Source organism: Lissotriton vulgaris, chromosome 10 (genome assembly GCF_964263255.1).
Source record: "Lissotriton vulgaris chromosome 10, aLisVul1.2, whole genome shotgun sequence".
NCBI lineage: Eukaryota > Metazoa > Chordata > Amphibia > Caudata > Salamandridae > Lissotriton > Lissotriton vulgaris.
Genome location: NC_141698.1, coordinates 127389381 through 127408538, shown reverse-complemented (window position 1 = coordinate 127408538; position 19158 = coordinate 127389381). Strand labels below are relative to the sequence as shown.

Here is a 19158-nt window from a genome sequence, read left to right as displayed (position 1 = left end):
GAGTTGCCTCTCACGAGTTATGGACCATCCCCACTTTCAGCAGATCTGAATGCATGTTGTAGGCAATACTGATTTTTTAATTTTAAATACTTTTTTATTGAAGGCATTAAAATGAGAGTATCCCGGACAAATATATATTACAACTAGGCCCTTATGTCCTGAAAAATAACACAGCCTATCAATAAAGAACAATAACATAAAAGCTTGTTAGAAGCATCACAAAGGGTATTCCCACCAGCCCTGAGGAGTGGGGCAAGTCGTCATGAGGACCTGTCTAGCAAGCATATATAAAGCAAGGAACTGGGTTCATAATCAGTATGTATTTTTTCTACTCATCTCAGTGTCATTTGATCTGTGCAATTCTCTTGAATGTCGTCTGGCTTGGATTTCCACCATGCTGCCATTTAAGTTGATTCTCTTCGTTCAAAAAAAATACCTCCCTATTGGAACACTTTGAGTTTCTTGAGTGACATTTTAGTGGTGTTGGGATTATTTCTCTGTATCCCAAGGAAGTCACTGATCGTAGGGGAGATTAGGGCCAGTAACTTTCACAAACAGTTTTCTTTTGCAGATCTTACCGTCAGACTTGCCTTCTTGAGTCTGCAAGCACCTTGTAGCCACTGTGCTGGACACTTCACCTTGCCTCCACAACCAGCACTTCCTCAGCCCTCTATTCCCACTTCACAGTCGGGGTACTGTGGAACCCATCAGAGTACGGGAACTCCAGTAGGCATGGAAACACTTCCCTATGACATGGGTTTTCCTCTCGCATTTTTGGGGGAAGTGGTGTTGGCCTCGAGACACCAAGGTCTCAACTAGGCCACTGTCTGTTGGGATCGCGCCCGTACACCTCCAATTTCTGCAACTCCAGGCTCAGCATTGCTTGGAACTCCCTTCCCATCTCAGCGCCCTGTTGCAGTCTCAGAAAGGGAACCACATGTTGTGAGCTCAGACCGTCTTTTATTAAGTGTAAAAACTGCATAAATATAGGAATGTAACTATATCCAATGTACTAGACACCGGCGTCACACAGGTCCCTGCGGTGATTTATGTGAGAATCATGGGCCCCTCAACACATTCTGCAGGGGGCTCCATCATTTTGTACTGCCACACCAGATCCAATTGTAGTAGGTCCATCACTTGCTTACTGTGGTTGTAACATGGAATTTGGCTGTTACATTGATCGTAATAGCCAAACGCTCCTTTCTTCTTGCCCTCTTCCTCTTTAATTGTTTTTCTGTTGGGACCTAGCCATTTGACCAATACCCGGTGGACCTACCTGATAGCTGAAGAGGAGATGGACCGAGGATTCCCCCTCGGCCGTCACCTATCCAGCCGGACCTTGGACAAACTTTCCCTTTGTCTCTCTGCTGTATCTATACACTACCCCTTTTGCCCTCACCCCCTTTCCATTCCTCACCCCATTTTCATTTTCTTCTATGCTCCTAAAAAGCTTTTTCTGGTATCTTTTGTAACTATTTTCCCCTTGTCTCTACGTCCTGTCTTCCTCCTACCCCTTTACCCTGTCCCCTTACCCTTCCTGCTCCATTCACTGTGTTCCCCTATGTTCTTTAAATGCTTTTGTTGATACTTATGTAACTTTTAACTGATGTAATTTGCAACATTATTGTCCCTCATGTAAAGCGCTTTGATTCCATTGGGTGTAGCCAGCGCTATATAATAACTCAATAATTAAATTTGTTCCTATTTAGTACTCTTTCTCCCTTTGTCTACCTCCCTAGCTCTTAGCTCCTATCCTCTCTCCCCTGAATCTCTCACCTAGCCTGCTAGTCTGCCTAGCCCCCTGTCCTTTGTGCCCTTTGACTAAGCACTACTTCTCCCCTTGTTGGGGAAAGATCCAATATTTATACTCTGGAGTCTCAGCGAACCCGCTGAGAGAGTCCACTGCGCCAAGGGAGCCACTCACAACTGAGGTATGGTAAGCACTCCCTCTCCCCTTTTTGGGGAAGGATCCAATATGTAGGCCTTGGAGTCTTAGATACCCCTCTGAGAGAGTCCACTGCGTAAAGGGAGCCTCCCGCAACAGAGATAGGGAAGTGATACCACTTCCCCTGGGATCACAGCTTACTGGACTTTGGACGTTGCTTTGACTCGTCTACCGGTTTGTGTCCCCATCGCCCTTCCCCTCCTCTTTCCTTGCGTTGCCTTCACCCTCTCCTCCTCTTTCTCGCCTTCATTACCTATCTACTTCCCCAGCTCCTTCCCCCTCCCCTGAATATTTCCCCTTGCTTGCTTTTCCCCTTTCGTATTTGTGCTTATTGTTTATCTTGACCTTACAAATAACTATGTTGCCATGCTCTAATAACTGTGTGACCTTTGTAACAATGTAACCTGTAACTACGATCTGATGCTCGTGTAAAGTGCTCTGATACCTCCGGGTCTAGCCAGCGCTATATAAAACCTTTAAAATAAAATACATTAAAAAAATGCCTTGTTATTTTTGGGTCACATATATTTTCAATCGAATGGCATACATCCCGGTTAACAGTGCAATATGATCCTGTACTGCCATTCATGAGTCCTAATGACTATAAATCCTGAAGGCCAAGTGGTAAGTGTCACCTGGACACAAGGTGGCGATATAGGACGATCTTGCCTGTAAGGTATTTTTTATGTTAAAGGTTAATTTCGGTGCAGATAGCATGAAGAAAGTGTTTGTTTTCGAAACATGGAAACAGTAGGTTTAACACAGCACTATAGAAGAGAAACATAGTTCAAGGCCAAAAACGTAAAGTTTTGTAATAATAAATTTAGCTTTCTTTAAAAAAAATGATATTCTATTGGTACAAGTCATAGGTTTTGAAGCTGCTGCCTGCAGGATAAAGCTAACAATGTCCCAAGACTGTGACTGTCTCTCCCACTGGTGAAATAGCTAAAAACCTATTGCAAAAAGGGTGAAAATGTGAAAAAGAAGGAAATTACAACGCTTTTACAAACTAAAAAAGAAAAGGCATTATTGCTCCTGTGCATTATTTTCTTGTGTAAACCATATAACTGCATTCCATTGTTGAATGCTGACAAATTTCCACCCCAACCATTTTTATCTCTTAATGTTATCAATATTATTTCCTCTTCTAAGCCTTTTTTTCCTAGCGTTTATTTAAACACTATCTCCCATAGGCATCGAGAAACATGTATATTTCTGGGTAATGATCTTGTGTCTGTTATGTTCTGTCCTTTACGGAGGTTTTTCAATAATGACTCACTACCAATATTATGTGTAATGTTTACTGTCGTTCCAAAATTTAAAGATGTTGCATCGATTCTGTAGAGCTTCAATGTATTATTTTTATTTCTGAATCTTTACTCTTTTTTTTACAGTATTCTCTTCTAAAGCTGCTTAAGTCCGAAAGCTTAATGCTAAACATTGATTAATGTTTTTCAGCACGTTTGATTCATCATAGTAGCTTCAGATTGTTACTAAAGATACCTATTTTCATGAATTTACAGCAGAGAACATCAATTATCCTCTTCTAAAGGACAGTTTGCTTGGTGTGAATATTAATCTGTGCTCTTCTGAATTGAGATTCTATTCAATGAATAGGAAGTACTGCTGGCTGTATCCATATAGTTTCGGTAACAAATGCCCTGCAGTAGGGATGCCTTCAGCAGGCCTGTGATGTTAGGCACAAGAATTCTGATTAATTGGCCACCGCTTCTAAATAGGAATCACCTGGCAGTCTGGATGCTCATGAGTTTCAGAGAAGATAATCGTGCATACAACTTGTTAAGGAGAGTGGGGGGGGGGATTGAGGTTGTTGAGGTTTAAAGCACATTTCTGACAAAGTATCTGCAATAGCGATTTGCGTCTTAAATGGTGGACATTCAATCAATGAATCAATCAAACAGCATTTTTAGACCGCAGCACTGTCACCCTAGGGTTATCTGGGGGCATTCAGTAAATCGAGGTGTCTGCAGCTTCCTGTTCCGCCTGGCCAGTGTTAGCCATTGGGGAAGCTGGGATTCTCATCTAGATTTTCCTACCAATCTCTAGAATCCCAGGTCTGGTCGACTGAACCTTTTTCCCTGTCATAGAAGCGTAAAGGGATATTTTCTAAATCAGAGCTTAAACAACTTTTCGATCTGAATCCAAATTTGGCTCACAGGACCACTGACTACAAACTAAAGTTTTGAAGATTTATTGCAAAGCCAAAATGATATACAAACATCTCAACAAAAGATTCAAGAAATAGACTGGCACTAATACAAAAGTAATTCTACGCAAGAGTCTCAACCGACTCAAAATAAAAACCAAAGTTAGTTCAAGCAACATTAGACATACCATTACTGACAATGTTGAAAGTCTGGACTGCATTTACAACAAGCATTTACAATGCAATGGTCTCGGCAATATTATAGGTAGAGCTAATGGTATTGCTCATTATTTTTTTTATCTTTTTTGTATCCCTAAATAAATGGCATTAGCTTTTTTTTTGCATATGTGATACCTTTTTGCATTAGCATAGAGCGAGTGAGGTAGTGCGATAGAGACAGAAAGAGAGGTATAGAAAGAGAGAGTGAGGTAGTGAGAGAGTGAGGTAGATAGAGAGTGAGGTAGTGATCTAGAGAGAGTGAGGTAGTGAAAGAGTGAGGTAGTGAGGGAGAGGGATGTTGTGAGGTAGTGAGAGAGGTAGTGAAAGAGAGTGAAAGTGAGATAGAAAGAGTGAGGTAGTGAGATAGAGAGAGAGAGTGAAGTTGTGAGCTAGAGAGTGAGGTAGTGAGAGAGTGAGGTAGTGATGTTTTAAGAGAGAAGTTGTGAGATAGTGAGATAGAGTGGAGTAGTGAGGTAGAGAGAGTTATGTAGTGAGAGAGTGAGTTGGAAGGTTTCTGGTTTGTGTCTACAACACACCTTCTCAGCCAACAACTGCCGCCCCCCCCCATTCTTTCCCTGCCACTTCCCGTTCAACATGAATACTAGAGACGGATGGCAGACACCTGATGGACAGAAACACAGACACAAAGTACAATCGGACGATAAGTTCCTGTACGAGTTCCTCTAAAAATAACACGCATCGTAGGTATACGTTCGCCTTCTGCTACTCACTTATCTACCTTCATCTGTACCGAACACGTCTCTGGGCTTTAAGTGTCCATTTTATAAAAAGGAAAGCAGAAACCAGAAACATTGCTGTGAGTTACACTGTTCACAATAAGAAATAAACACGCAAAGATAAAACAGGCGAAATTTAACCTTCTGTGGCTCATGGTTACATTGTAAACATTATCATGAACTGCGACCCGAACTTCAGTCCTAACCACAATACTAATCCAAACACCATCCATTACTCAGACCCTAAAACCGTACTAATTCTAACCCAAAATAATTATTTTTTTTGGTCATGTTCAATATTCAATAACATGTAAAAGCAAACATATAAAATGTTATTTTTAGAAACCCTTCTGAAAAATTAAATTAGCAGAATACCCTGAGTGTGACTCAATCAACAATTCTATCACCACTTGTTTTAACGTAACATTTGTACTTCGAACGTTATGCCTGTGTGGACCTAAACACATGCAGTAGATATTAACCGCAGCGATTCAACCCAACCTTCATATCACAGAAGACATTTTTGAGAATAAAGACATTATTCTGACTAACCGAGAACTTCTCTGAATGTTCGAGTGCAATGCATTTATATTTTGCTCTACCTGAAAAATGGATGCACATACAAACGGACTACCTGCAGAGATGCTAAAAGCAACATGTTTTTATTAGAGGGAGCAGGGGTAAGTACATCTCATACAAAACTGAGTTTTTCCGATCCATATACACTTCTCAGACCCCCAAGAATGTACACAAAAGACTGAAGTTTCTCCTACTATGCCACACATTTGGGGGGTGCCGGTCGCCACATATCACAGCACGCACTGAGTATTTAGTTTACAGGGGGGGGGGGGGCGGCACTACATGTAAGGATACCTCCACAACATCTCATATCGCCAGCATTTTTCTATGCCAGAGGACTTAGCTCACATTTTACTAAGATATAAATACCACTCCACTTCCATAGCAGTCTTTGGATGTGCGGACTACGATCCATCAATGCTAAAGCGCATCAGTCTCTTTTCTTTCTGACAGTGCAGAAGGATCCCTGGTAACGACAACAACTATAGTTAATGACGGCGATGGGTATGTCTGCTGCTGTGCAAACCCTACACAAGCAGTGACAGAGTGGATGGAGTCGGTGCTGTCAACCCCGTTTCACCATGAGGGGGTGGGTTGAAGGGGGGGCACAACTTCTATTTGGATGGATGAGATCCTACTCCCTCTCTTCCATACCTTAAGGTGTTAACCCAAGGACTCTATAAAGCAAGCCCCAAGGGCCTCTGAATCTCCATGCCAACTTGCTAAAGTACCACATTGGCTGCATATAACTCTAACTGTCAATACCGAGAGTGGAGTGGAGTCCGGCGAGGGGGGCGGGGGGAGCTTTTGTGAGAAAGAGATTCTTTGATATTTTGGAATGTTAGAAGGGTGAATGTGAAAAATTGGAGGTTGGGGATCTAATTACCCAACCATAATTGGGGGCTAGGGAATAAGTTGCAGTCCTCTCAACTCACCGCAGATCAATTATGTTAAGAGAACATCTGTAAGTAGAACGTAATGAGGTCCATTAGAGCGCCGTGTACAGCCTCCTCTAACGGTACTTGTCAGCTTCTTGGATGAGCTGAAGGAAGCCGCTAACTAGGGACCCGGTGAGGTGTTTAAATACTGGAGGAGAGAGCTGGCCCGCTCAGGTCTGGCGCGTACTTGGGAAAGGGAGCAAAGCAAGGACCAGGGAGAGGGGGAGTTCTCCGAGCTCCCCTCGCCCCGGGCCCCCTATGAGTGCAGCCTTCCCCCCTCCCCTGACGATGATGCATCGCCCCCTTGGAAGCAGCTCTGCCTTCAGCATAGACTCTCTCATAGGGAGCCCCCCGCAGCACAGCCCTGGGCACTTCGTCTACACCGGGTACCCCATGTTCATGCCCTACCGGCCGGTGGTGCTGCCCCCGCCACCTCCACCCCCACCCAGCCTGCCCCAGTCCGGACACCCGCACCACCAGATGCCCAGCCTGGCGGCCGGCTTCTGCTCCAGTCTGGCGCAGGGCATGGCGCTCACCTCCACCCTCATGGCCTCCCTGCCCGGAGGCTTCCCCGGCTCCCAGCAGCACCAGGAGGCGCTGCGCAAGTTCGGCTCCCAGAGCCTGCAGGGGGCCCTAGACCGGGCCGAAGCAATGCAGAGCGACGGCGAGGAGGGCAAGACCTACCTGGGCAAGGAAAGCTCCATGCTGGCCTTCAGCTCCGCCGAGGCGGCCCTTGGTAAGTAAGAGAGCACTCCTAAACGTGTGATCCTCAACAACGGCTAACAGGGTCCTGGGTGGGGGGGTGGGGGGGGGGGGGGGGTTGCTCGACACTGAGCAATGTGACTGTCAACATCACAAAGGGTCTCCTGAATTCAGAAAGAGTCGCCTGCCCTCCCTGGCCCACAAACAATACCAAATAAATAAATAAATAAATAAATAACTGTGCGTGTTCATGTCGGGTATCACACACATGCACCCATCAACATAACTTCCAAGCATCCAAGGGGCGTCCCGGGCACGTGAGCACTCTCAATGACTGCCTGGTTACAGCAGATATGTAACTTTTAATGTGTATCCCAGTGCCATTTCCGTCTTCTGACTCGGGGTGGGGAGGGTCCGGCCATGTGCACATTCCCATTAGGTTTTGTAGCGTGTCCCCCAACAACAGGTTCCAAGAGTCTCGAGATATCCGGGGGCTGCAGGGAGGGGGGCGGGGTCATGTCAAAATCTACTCCGCAGCACCACGGAGCACGGAGTCCAGGTTTCGGAGTATCCGGTACTGTGCATGTTCTTTCAGGTATACACGTGTGCTCCTGTGCATCACATCGGCGTGATCTCCGTATACAAGTGGGCTCCTGTATTCAGGGAGTCCCCAGTACTGTGCATATGTATGACAGATTCTGCACCCCTGCATAATGTAACACGGGTCTCCTAACTTCACGGGTCTCCTAACTTCACGAGTCTCGGGCACTGCGCATGTTCATTACACACACACGTGTGCGCCTCAGCATCACAAGGGAAGGGTCTCCTGTATTCAGGGAGGCTCCAGTACTGTGCATATATATGCCAGATTCTGCACCCCTGCATAATGTAACACGAATCTCCTAACTTCACGCGTGTGCCTCGACATCACATTGGAAGAGTCTCCTGTATTCAGGGGAGTTCCTAGTACTGTGCATGTGTATGCCATATGCCTCTGCATCATGTAACAGGAATCTCCTAACTTCACGAGTCTCGGGCACTGTACATGTTGATGACAGTTATACGCGTGTGCGCCTCGGCATCACATGGGAAGAAGGAGAGGTGACCGTTGTATGCAGCTGTGGGTTACATAGTGCTGTGCATGTATCTGCGCCTGCCGAGAATATGGGCTACACCCCACGGTCCAGCTGTGAGGTGGCGGGGGGGCTCCTCCTCTCCAGAGAGAACGCGGTACTGCGAACACAGGGGCAGCAGCGAAATGTTTGCAAGACTCCCTTTGTGCTAAAAAAAAAACAACCTTCAAAAGACGCATTTTCAGCAACAACTAAAAGGACTAGGTGTGGGGGTAATAAACTATAGGGAAAGAAAAGAGGCGTTAGACCCAGACAAGCTTCACTTAAATAGATTTCATTTCACATTAGGGTAAATGATAGCGCTTAGAAAAGTGCCCCGTACCCCTCTGTTTGAATGGCACTCGCAATCAATTTCCAAAGAATTAGGCTTTTCGATAGTTTTGTGTACGTGACAAACCTGTCCCAAGCGCCACGAACTATAAACGCAAAATAAGAAAGTTTTGAAAACGCCGCCTGATGCGTCTCAAGGACGTCTAAGTCAGCCCGGCTCGCACTAAAGAAACCAGCTACATCAGAGCCTTAAGGGTCCGGCCTCTTTCTTCATGTGCACCGTACTGGGGCCACTAGGAAGAGTGAGGTAAACACGACTCTAGAGGACGGGGCAGCTGCCGGAGCGGGGGGCGGGCGGGGGTGCGCTTAAAGGAAGGGGCTGCCGACTGCCATGGTGTTGTTTGACCCGCCTGCGTGCCTGCCTGTGTGCTGCCCGAGCTCGGCCGCCTCTGCTCCGCACCACCATGCCTGGCTGGTGAGGGACCGAAGGCACAGATGATCAAGCCCGGGACCTCGCAAGCTGCCCCTGCTGCCGCTACACTGGGTGAGTTGTCTGGAGCCAGGAGCACAACACATGTAGCTCGGCTCTGCCGCGGGCAGGGCTGCTGGGCTTCTCCGGTCTGCGGCGGCAGGGGACGGGCTTCTTCTCCTTGCCGGGCAGGAGCGCGGGGAGACCTCCCGTCTGCTTCTTGCCCAGCACACTGTACTTCTGGGTCGCGGCTACGATTTTCGGGTGTCCTGGGCTGCGGCGGTAATGCGGGGCTGATGAGGGGTAGGCTCCCTCTTTAATTTAAATATACAGCGGGGTGAGCACCCGATGGGAGGGGGGATCCCCACGACGAGACTTCTTGCGGCGGCGGTGGTCGGGGAACAATGGCGGCAACTAGGCTTACGACATTTTCGGATTTGGGGGCGTGTTTTGCTGTGCTGAGTGACGGACAACATCACTGTCTAAAGAACAGCAAAAATGACGCCCCCAAATCCGAAAAGGACGGGGCTACATCGGAGTTCCGGATCTCTCCTCCAATGGCTGGCCTCCGTTTAGGAAGCCAGCCAATGGAGAAGAGACGGGGCAAGGAGGCGGGATCTACTGAGCTACTGAGAGACATTAATTCTCCTGACCGGAAGCTGCTTCGCAGCTTAACGGTCCTGAGACCTAAAAATAAAAGAATCTGGTTAGACTGTCCCTACAGTAACTCTAAGGTGACATCCCTACTTTACGGTTAACTCAGCAAGAATAAAGGTGTCAGCTGTGAAGACTTCCAAAGAAGTACATTCACCTTCTAATAAGTGGTTTTAATTACTGAGCTTTTTCTAAGATGCTCCTTCCTACACCTTACTCTACCTTAAGTTCGCAAATTCGCTACATCTTGTCTTTCCCAAGCCCACTTTCTAACTCCTAGTCTGCTGTCTGCTCTCTACTATCTACTCCGAACTGACTCTCCACCCTCGAGTGCTGTCCCTAGTACAAAACCCCAGAAACAGTCGACACGCCCAGAGTTACGCCCCTCTGGCAGGTGTGGATCCCTGGATTTTTCCAATATGGCACCTCTCCATCGATCGTCCGTTGGTGTGTCCTTGAGTCCCAGGCACCTTCTCCGTTGAATGTTGCACTCCAAATTCTTTGGCAGCTCCTCTGCGTTCGCGCCTACTATCCTAACTTCTAAACAATGGACTTTTCTACCTAACAAGCCTCGTGGCCTTGCACCTGAAAGTTAGAATACATGAGACCATCCTTGCAAACATTCGAAGTTACAATTTAATATTTGCTGAGGACTGCCTTTCCCAGACGAGAGAAATCATTTCTTTTCGACTAAGGCTAACCAACGAGAAATACAGTTAGGCCTCTACTGGCTTCAGCATGTCCCAGGCCTTTGCACTTTTAAACGCATTTTTAACACGACATGACATTACATTTCATCATTTATACGTTAATTCTGCAAGCAAAAACTTTCACATTGAACTCTATGTTAATCCATTTATTAATAAACACATGTATTATTTCATTAAGGCACATCATTGTTAACACGACATTTCACATATGATTATATTTATACGTTATGCAGCATCACATTTTCTAATTAAGGCACTACATTCATCTATGATTAATAAACACGCCACTTCATATTGCAGTGATCCCCGGCCCACTGTTACATTTCGAAACTACATTAGTAAAGGTCCTCTAAATATGTGGGTGCTGACTACTCGAGATTATAATGCACCCCTACAATTTTTAAAATAACATGCCGCTCTCGCACATAAAGCTGTGCGGAGATAGCTAAGCTCTGTGTGCACATATAGAAAGGCATCAGGCAGTATCCCGTTAATAATGTTATGTTATGTTATGTTATTTTTATTTGTACCGCGCACAGCTGCCCCAGCAAAGGGGCGTCCTGGCGCTTTGAGAAGGTAAACACAACACAACATTAAAAGCGGGCAGAAAGGAGAAGAGACACAACAGATGAACTAAACAAATAAAAAGGTCTTGATAGCCGGTCTAAACTGAAGGAGCTCATCGATGGCCCAGATTTGTGGAGGAAGAGAATTCCACCAGCTCGCTGCCAGGACTCGAAAGGAGCGGCCACCAATTCTGCTCAACTTAAAAAAAACGCGGGACCACTGCTAAGTTCTGGCCTAGCGATCTAAGAGTGCGAGAGGGGACATAGGGGATCAGCAGTTTCTCCAAGATTTGTGGGGAAGTACCCTTGAGGATTTTAAATGCAAGGCAGAGAACCTTGAATCTAATCCTCTGCTGCACAGGGAGCCAGTGGAGAGAGCGCAGGGCATTGGACACCGAGCACCGCCTAGGCAGACCTGTCACCAGTCGGGCCGCAGCGTTTTGAACCCGCTGGAGCCGCAGAAATTCTGACTGGTTAACCCCCGCCAGTAGGGAGCTGGCATAGTCCAGCCTGGACAGCACTGATGCTTGGACCACTAGCTGTCTTGTGGGTGCATGAAAGAATTTGAGGATGGGTCGAAGTCCTCTGATGATGCCATAGCAAGAAGCTGCCACCTTCTTGGTATGACAGATGAAACTCAGAGAAGGATCAAGCCACACCCCCAGGTTTTTTATCTCTGCCGCTGGGAGGGGAGTCACACCCAACTCCGAAGGCCACCATTTGTCACCCCACAAAGCCACCTGTTTACCAACCACCATAATCTCCATCTTCTTGGTGTTTAACTGGAGACAGTTGGAATTCATCCAGTTAGCCACTTCCCGCAGACCATCACAGAACTTTGGGAGCCTCTCTTATGTGTGATATTTATGTCATTATTCGTTATAACTAATAATAGAAAGAGTGATGTTTCATTAAAATTGCATTGACAGTCTTAAGACTCTATGAACGTCTCTGTAAATAAGGGCGATACTGTGATTAACCGTGGTACCACGTCATTGGGACACTTGTTTTTATTTACACACGCGAATAGTTGCATTATAATTTACAAACTCATGAGCCAGGAATCAGCAATCAAAGCTTTGGATATATAAGTAAAATATAAGCAGGGACGGCTTTAGTACTGGTGGCGCCCGATGCGACTAATATTTTTGGCGCCCCCATGACCGTCTCCTTGGGTTCTCTCACTACCACCAGGTGCTCCTCACCTCTCCTATCATCAATTATTGCTAAACACAGCGCACTCCCTCTGAGATCAACGCCCCCTCGACAGGTCAGCGCCCAGTGCGGCCGCACTAGTCGCACTGCCCTAAAGCCGGACCTGAACTCAAGCCTTGACATGGATCAGAAAAAAACCAAGATATCTCTGTTCATTTACAAGTAGATCGCATCTGTGCCCTGGAATAGTGTCCTAACCCGCTGGCTAGCACGCTAATTGTAACCACACTGTTAAAGTGAGCCGGTCATTTTCTTCGTAATTTGCAGTGGGAGGTATGCGTAAGTACTTAGCAAACAATTAAGGTCTATTGCAGCTTAACAGATGCTGATGTGGTTCCCAGTGGGGGTAAAAGAGAAATGAAGCTCAGAATATTAGTTATGAAATGAATCGTTTTGAACAGTATCTGAGAGCAGGTCCTAGTGTAACTAATCAAATGTAGTCCTTTTAAACCGACCTGAGGCACAAACACGAATATAGTTAAATTACCTTTACTGTGTTTTCCTCTTCCAAACCTATACATCGACCTTACTCTAGCCCCTTTCTCCTACATATGCATACTTTTTTTCCAGCCCCCAAAAAAGTTTGGTTATTGAAGAAGTGCTGGCAGCTTTAGCAGCATGACCTGGTTACCAGGCAACAGAAAAACCTTGTCAGCTGTAACAATACACAGTGAGTGACTCTTGAGATGATGAAAAAAGTGTCTCGTTTGACAAGAGCGCACCTGTTTCACAGTGAACAGCCAGTGTTGAAATAATGATGGCATTAGTCCTGGGAATTCAATTGCCTCCAAGGGGTTTTGTGGCTTTGAAAATGGTTAACAGCACCGGGGGCCATTGGGTCCCTTCCAGCTCGAAATTTTATTTTCAATCTTTATATTCACAGTGGAGTTTTTGTTTGTTATTTTCTCATTTGCTTCCTTCTCCTAACTTTTGGGTGCCGATGTGACTGCGAGGACGTCAGTGAGTCACCCACGCTTCTTTTGTGAGTGATGAATCGCGCAACGTCGGCTCTTACGGATTATGTGCAACCGCTGCTGCGGAGTAGAAATTGGTCATGATTCTGCTTTGAAGTTGTCTTATCTTTCTCTGCCTGAGAGGGATCAGCAGCCTGGTGAGAATAGGGATGGAGAGTCTAAGTGCACCTGAAATCTCTTCCTGCCCATCGGCGAAGCCTCATCTAAACAAGGATAAAGAGAGAGCGAGACAAGATCCACCTTCCATCGTTCATAGCCCACTGGGTCTGGTTCTCCTTCGGAGTCAGAACATATTTCACTGGTAGTGGTTGGTCCTGTGCTTCTAAATCAGGCAGTTAGCTAAGGGGGCTTGTGTAGCTCAGCAAACTGCATTGTCAAGAGGCAATGCTTCAAATATCATGCCTTCAATTCTACGCGACACACATGAAGGAACGGGAAACAAATTTCGACAAATTATGCCTGGTTTTATTTATTTTACTGTTATTTAAGGCATTCTGGTGAGCGGAGAAACCTGGTGAACGCCAGCGGTAAAGGAATGTAGGGTATATAAAATAAAAAAATAAAAAATAGGGAGCTCAGTCAATTAAGAAATTAAGAAGCCAAGGCTTGTAGGAAGAGGTGGGTTTTCAGGTGTTTGCGAAATGATAGGAAGTTGGTTTCTCAGCAGTAGTGCAACAGGAGAGCACATCCAGAGGGACGAGCCATGTTGGTTCAGAGTGAAAAGCATAGTGAGGTGGTCTGCCAGTGAGTTGGGCAGGGCCTTGTCAACCATGCATAGGATTTTAGGGCAGCGGTGGAAGGATGATTTTAAGGCTTAAGTAATGAGATCACAGTCTTTCTGATTGTAGAAGAGGCAAGCCACATAGTTTTGAGCTTTTTGTAATTTGGTCAAATATTTGGTTGGGACGTCGATGTAGACATTGGTACAATGCGCAATACGTGAGAGGGCAACAGCTAGGGGACGAAAGTTTACTTCTGCATTTGCAATACTCATTATGTAGGACTGGCCTGTTCATTCTCTGCCTTTTTTCTTTGTGCTCTTTCTTTTACTTCACGGTTACCTCAAGACTTGCTTTTGGCAAGGGTCATTATTTAATACGTTTCTGCAACATGACTGGGATCGTCCGCAACGTGTTTAGTCTGTGTACGCTCCCGCGCTTTTTCGCTCCCACACAGAGCCCAAATCACCCCAACTCTTCACGGACTGGCAAGTCCAATCAAAATATTGGGTTTTGTTCATCATGCTTTGTAGAGAAAGCGACCTTCATACCTCTCTCAAATGTTTTGCTACCTGACCTGCTTGGTTGGGCTCTGCGTTTTTCAGAAATGGTGCTCCTAACAATTTCTAAATTCAGGAAAAACATGCTAGTGCTTTTTTGGTCTTGGCAACTGGTAAATTGAACATTCAGCTCTTTCATACTTGCACAATCAGGGACAACATGGCAATTCACCAATTGATAACAACTTTAATGTTTGTCTCTTAATCTGACTCTTTTGTCTACTTATCACCTAAAAGTAATCTAGGCCCAGGGAGGCATTATGAGGGTAAACATTGTCTTTACTAAATGGTAAATAACAATGGCATTCTCTCATTTTAACCTTGTCCTCAGGCTGTGGTTCTCTCCTGCCCTTCTGTTTCCTCTCCATCCTAATCCCATGTATTCGTTTCCCTATTTTTGGTGCCCTCAGTCCTGCCATCTCCTCCCCTGACTCATTTATTTGTGTCTTTCCTCTTTCGTTATATTTCTTGTTCTGTCATGGCGTGGATGTATTTTCTCAAGAAATGTCTAAGGGGTTTTAAACAAAAGAGTCCTGGAAACTGCCAAGCCACAAATACTGCCTGATAAAAAAGTCAATAAAATATTGATTGGGGAGATATTAAAAGAAAAATGAAAAAGAACAGCTGTGGTGTACCAATGGCATGACAATGAGTGATTAAAGGATGGAAAGACATCTGTGTAGCTTGTTTACTAGGCATTTCCAAAACAACTGATCATTATGGCTATAGTTTTGAAAGAAACCAAGTTTGAATTAAAAAAGTGTACACAATGAATCTAACAAATAAAACACTGCAGAGCCCATTAATCTCGTTTTGCTCTTTTCGCCTTATTTTCTGTTTACTCGGCATTGTACCAGGTTGAATGTCGCTTCCTGAAGATGAAAATTAAGATTTGTATTTTACTATTGCTCATGTTGGTTGGGTTCCGTGTTAAATCTACATATCCTTATGCGTGTGTCCTTATGCTCTTTAATCTAATGAACTATGGAGCTGCACGTCTTGGCTGCCTTTAAGATAGTGTGACAGAGAATTTCTTCTATGTTGCGTCTTCACAGTTACTTTCCAAACCAAGCTAAATCATTAATGGCTCATTGTTCTGGTGTTTCTCAACTGTAGCTAGATTGAAAAGTAACTATAACCTTTGGGTTTTTTCAGTGTGTGTGGTGTGTGTGTGCGTGTGTGTGTGTGCGTGTGTGTGTACACACACAGGGAACTCCGTCTTTGAACATCCAGACTTCAGGAAAGATGAACACGACCCCAGCAAATTGCGTGCAAAAAGGGGTATTTTATTCCATAGTAACTCCACGCGCCGCCATGACGCGGTTCGGCCCCAGAAAGGTGTTGATCATATATATATATATATATATATATATATATATATATATATATATATATATATATATATATATATATATATATATATATATATCCAAGCACATTTCTCCAATTTCAAGGAGCCCCCGACCCTTCAGGGCGGCCTCGTTCTACAGTGGGCATGGAGCAGCCCACTCTTGTCAGCACGACAGGAAACACACACACCGAGGCCCTTTCCAGAGATGAAACCATTTATTTGCGGTGGCAACAGCACTCCTTCCCCTTTCCTTACGCGTTTCAGCTCTCGCCTTGGTCACAGGTGGGAAAGTTAATCAAAAGCAAAGTGCGTTGTGCTGATTAAATACGCAATGTCACATGACCTCCAGATGGAAATACATGTCCCACAATGCAGTGTACAGGTTTTGGTAAGTTCTGCCAGGAATGTCAATGAATTCTCTTTAACTTCGATGTCTCTGCTGTTAATTACATCGTACCTGCATTGATTTAAATGGATATGCTTTCCTCTTCGAAATGTGCTGAGTTAATGGCAAGTTCTCACAGTAAGCGTTCACCACCTCAAAAACGTTTGTTCCTCTGGATGGTCAGAGCGGGATGTATACCCCTCCGACTCCCTTCCAAACAGTCACGCAATTCACACAGTGGCGTTACCTTCGTAGGTAGTGTGACTGTAGTGGGTCATGCTCCTGTAATAACATATATATATATATTCTTTCATACCATACTTCACGATTAAAGAAGGCGCTGACTCTGTGAATCTGAATCCAAACTTTTATTCTTTGGTCAGTTGCTGCTTACATATATATTTATATATATTTATATATATATATATATATATATATCACACAAGAAGGTTGCCCCACATGAAGATGCCGCTACGGAGAGTTGAATGCTTTTATTTGAGATTTTCAGCATAGCAGGTGAGAGTCCCACTCTTCTTGTTCCGAGGCCCAACGTGTTTCGAACAGCTGGTGTTCTTGATCACGGGCAGATAAGCAGAAAGTGGCAGGCATGATGAGGAACACCCTGATAAGTATTTGAAGACCCGCCTCTAGGGGCGTATGCTGCAGAGCAATATGGTAATCGTGGTTCTTCACCTTTCCCCGGTATGGGTGCCGCCACAGTCTGTATTGTTTTTCAATATTCCCTCAGTGGGTGAGAATGGAGCTGGATACACTGCGGTACTGTTCATGAACAAAGTCTCAAAGCGGCCCCTCCGCTCAACAGCGCTCGGTGCTCCCAAACGCCAGATCTGCAAGATATGCAGCGGGCATCTTCGCGGCTGAGCAAAGCCTCTAAAACATTACACAAGAAGGACAAGAAGAACACCAGCTGTTCGAAATGCGTTGGGCCTCGGAACACGAAGAGTGGGACTCTCACCTGCTATGCTGAAAATCTCAAATAAAGGCATTCAACTCTCCTTAGAGGCATATATATATATTTTGTAATGGGTACTGAGGATAATGCAGTCATTAACCTCTCTGACAGACCTCAGAACCAAGAAGAGATAAAGGTTCTAAAAAGGGGCGCTAAGTCGGTGTCAGCGTAAATGGAGGCAGCTTCACTAGGAGTAACTAGAAAGCGTGGCAGGTTGCAACTGGACCTGGCATTGCCCCACATGGGTTCTATTAATTTGATTTGCTGCTATCTTCTGACGAACTCACTGAAGGATACTGCCACTGCACTACGGGACCGAGAAAGCCTTTTGCCCTGGAAGGGATATTGTGCAGGGAACACCATCTGAGAGTATGCAGTCTTTACGGCCATTGAGAAAGGGAACCGGAGTTCCCGAAACGCGTCTGGCAGTTTGAACTTGATGCCGGGTTTCAAGCTGCATATCTGCTGGCAAGTTGGCTCCTAATAAATGGATATATATATATATATATATATATATATATATATATGAGACAAAATTTATTTCGCTCAGTAACGCCTTGCAAGGAACGACAACACTTTACTCGTCCTTGAAACTGACCCAGTAAACTATTTTTAGGCCGGAACAAAGTGTTGTCGTTCCTTGCAAGGCGTTGCTGAGCGAAGGAAATGTCATTTTGAAGGACCAGTGCTTGGGTGGTCCATTTTGCCGACACACCCATTGTTTTGGTTGATGGCGGCTTTTTTTCTGAGTGCGGAGGAGTAAAATATATATATGTGTGTGCGTGTGTGGGTGGGTATGTGCACGTGTGTGTGTAGTGGTTTGAACTGGCTGCAATTTAAAAGAATTGCACACACACTGGAGTGCCCACGAACCAGTGGGGCTCCCTTTGGCTGCTTCTGGTTTAGAATGACATACTATGGAAGATAAGGAGGAACGATCCCTGCATCCCCATGCCTAGAGAAAGTGCATTGTGTGCATCCTGTGGCTGTAGGGTGCAGATCCAGAGGAACAGAGTGAAAGCAGACAGAGTTCCCTTTTGAAATTCAATGAGGGGCGTGTTAGCATAGGGCGTCTGATTAGTTCTTCCTGGTAACTGCCATTTGCTAGGTGGTAGGGGTGAAGAGTGTGAATGACATTTATTTTTTTTTAAGTGAGGAAGTTATTATGTATTCAAGATCAATGTAGAGGGAGGGGAGGAATTCGTGATCCGTTCAGTTTTCTGTATTCATATAATCTAATCAAAGAGGGAAGGATCACTTGTCCTGCATAACATCGGGTATGCGGGAATAGTTCTTACTAGTCCCAATAAAAAACCCTCATGCACGTGTTGGTGAGTTGCAATTTTAAACGGTATATCTTGGTTCTCCGCTGTCCATCACACGTGTATGCATAATCATAGGGTTTAGTGGTTTATGCAACCTCCAACCAGGAGGCAATACCCTCAGTTAAAAACAGTAGGGATCAGTGATAGTGACTGTGACGTGATAAAGTGAAAAATAATAAAAAGGCTCTCTCTTCCAGACAAATTTCTTTAATAGTTCTGGTTTTTAGAGGCAAAAGTTTAAAATTAATGTAGGTGAACAAGAGTGGTTATGACTCTTTCACACTAGGATTGTGGTGTAGGTCGACATGTTTCAGCCCTGGGATCGCCAGAAGGTCGGTGGGGCTTTCATCAGGACCACGGTGCAAAGTCCATAGAGACCTCTCACGTCTCTATATGTGAATAAATTAGTTTTGAAGGAACATGTTGTTATGCTGTTCCTAAAAGGTCAGATAGTACCTTCGTTAAGGGTTATAATAAACCTCAGCGGGATCCAGTTGTGTCAGGGAGGCACACTCGGTCACTCCATCAAACTGCTTGTACTGGCTCTGCCACCGCTGGTCCCGG

The 19158-nt window shown here is 45.2% G+C and overlaps 1 protein-coding gene and 1 pseudogene across 1 annotated transcript in view; both read left to right on the top strand.

Moving 5' to 3' along the window:
- The window catches only part of SDK1 (sidekick cell adhesion molecule 1), a 1937536-nt gene that overhangs the window by 712317 nt on the left and 1206061 nt on the right, over positions 1-19158 (top strand). The gene's annotated exons all lie outside the window — the stretch shown is intronic.
- LOC147684826 (homeobox protein GBX-2 pseudogene) lies at positions 6847-7332 on the top strand (annotated as a pseudogene).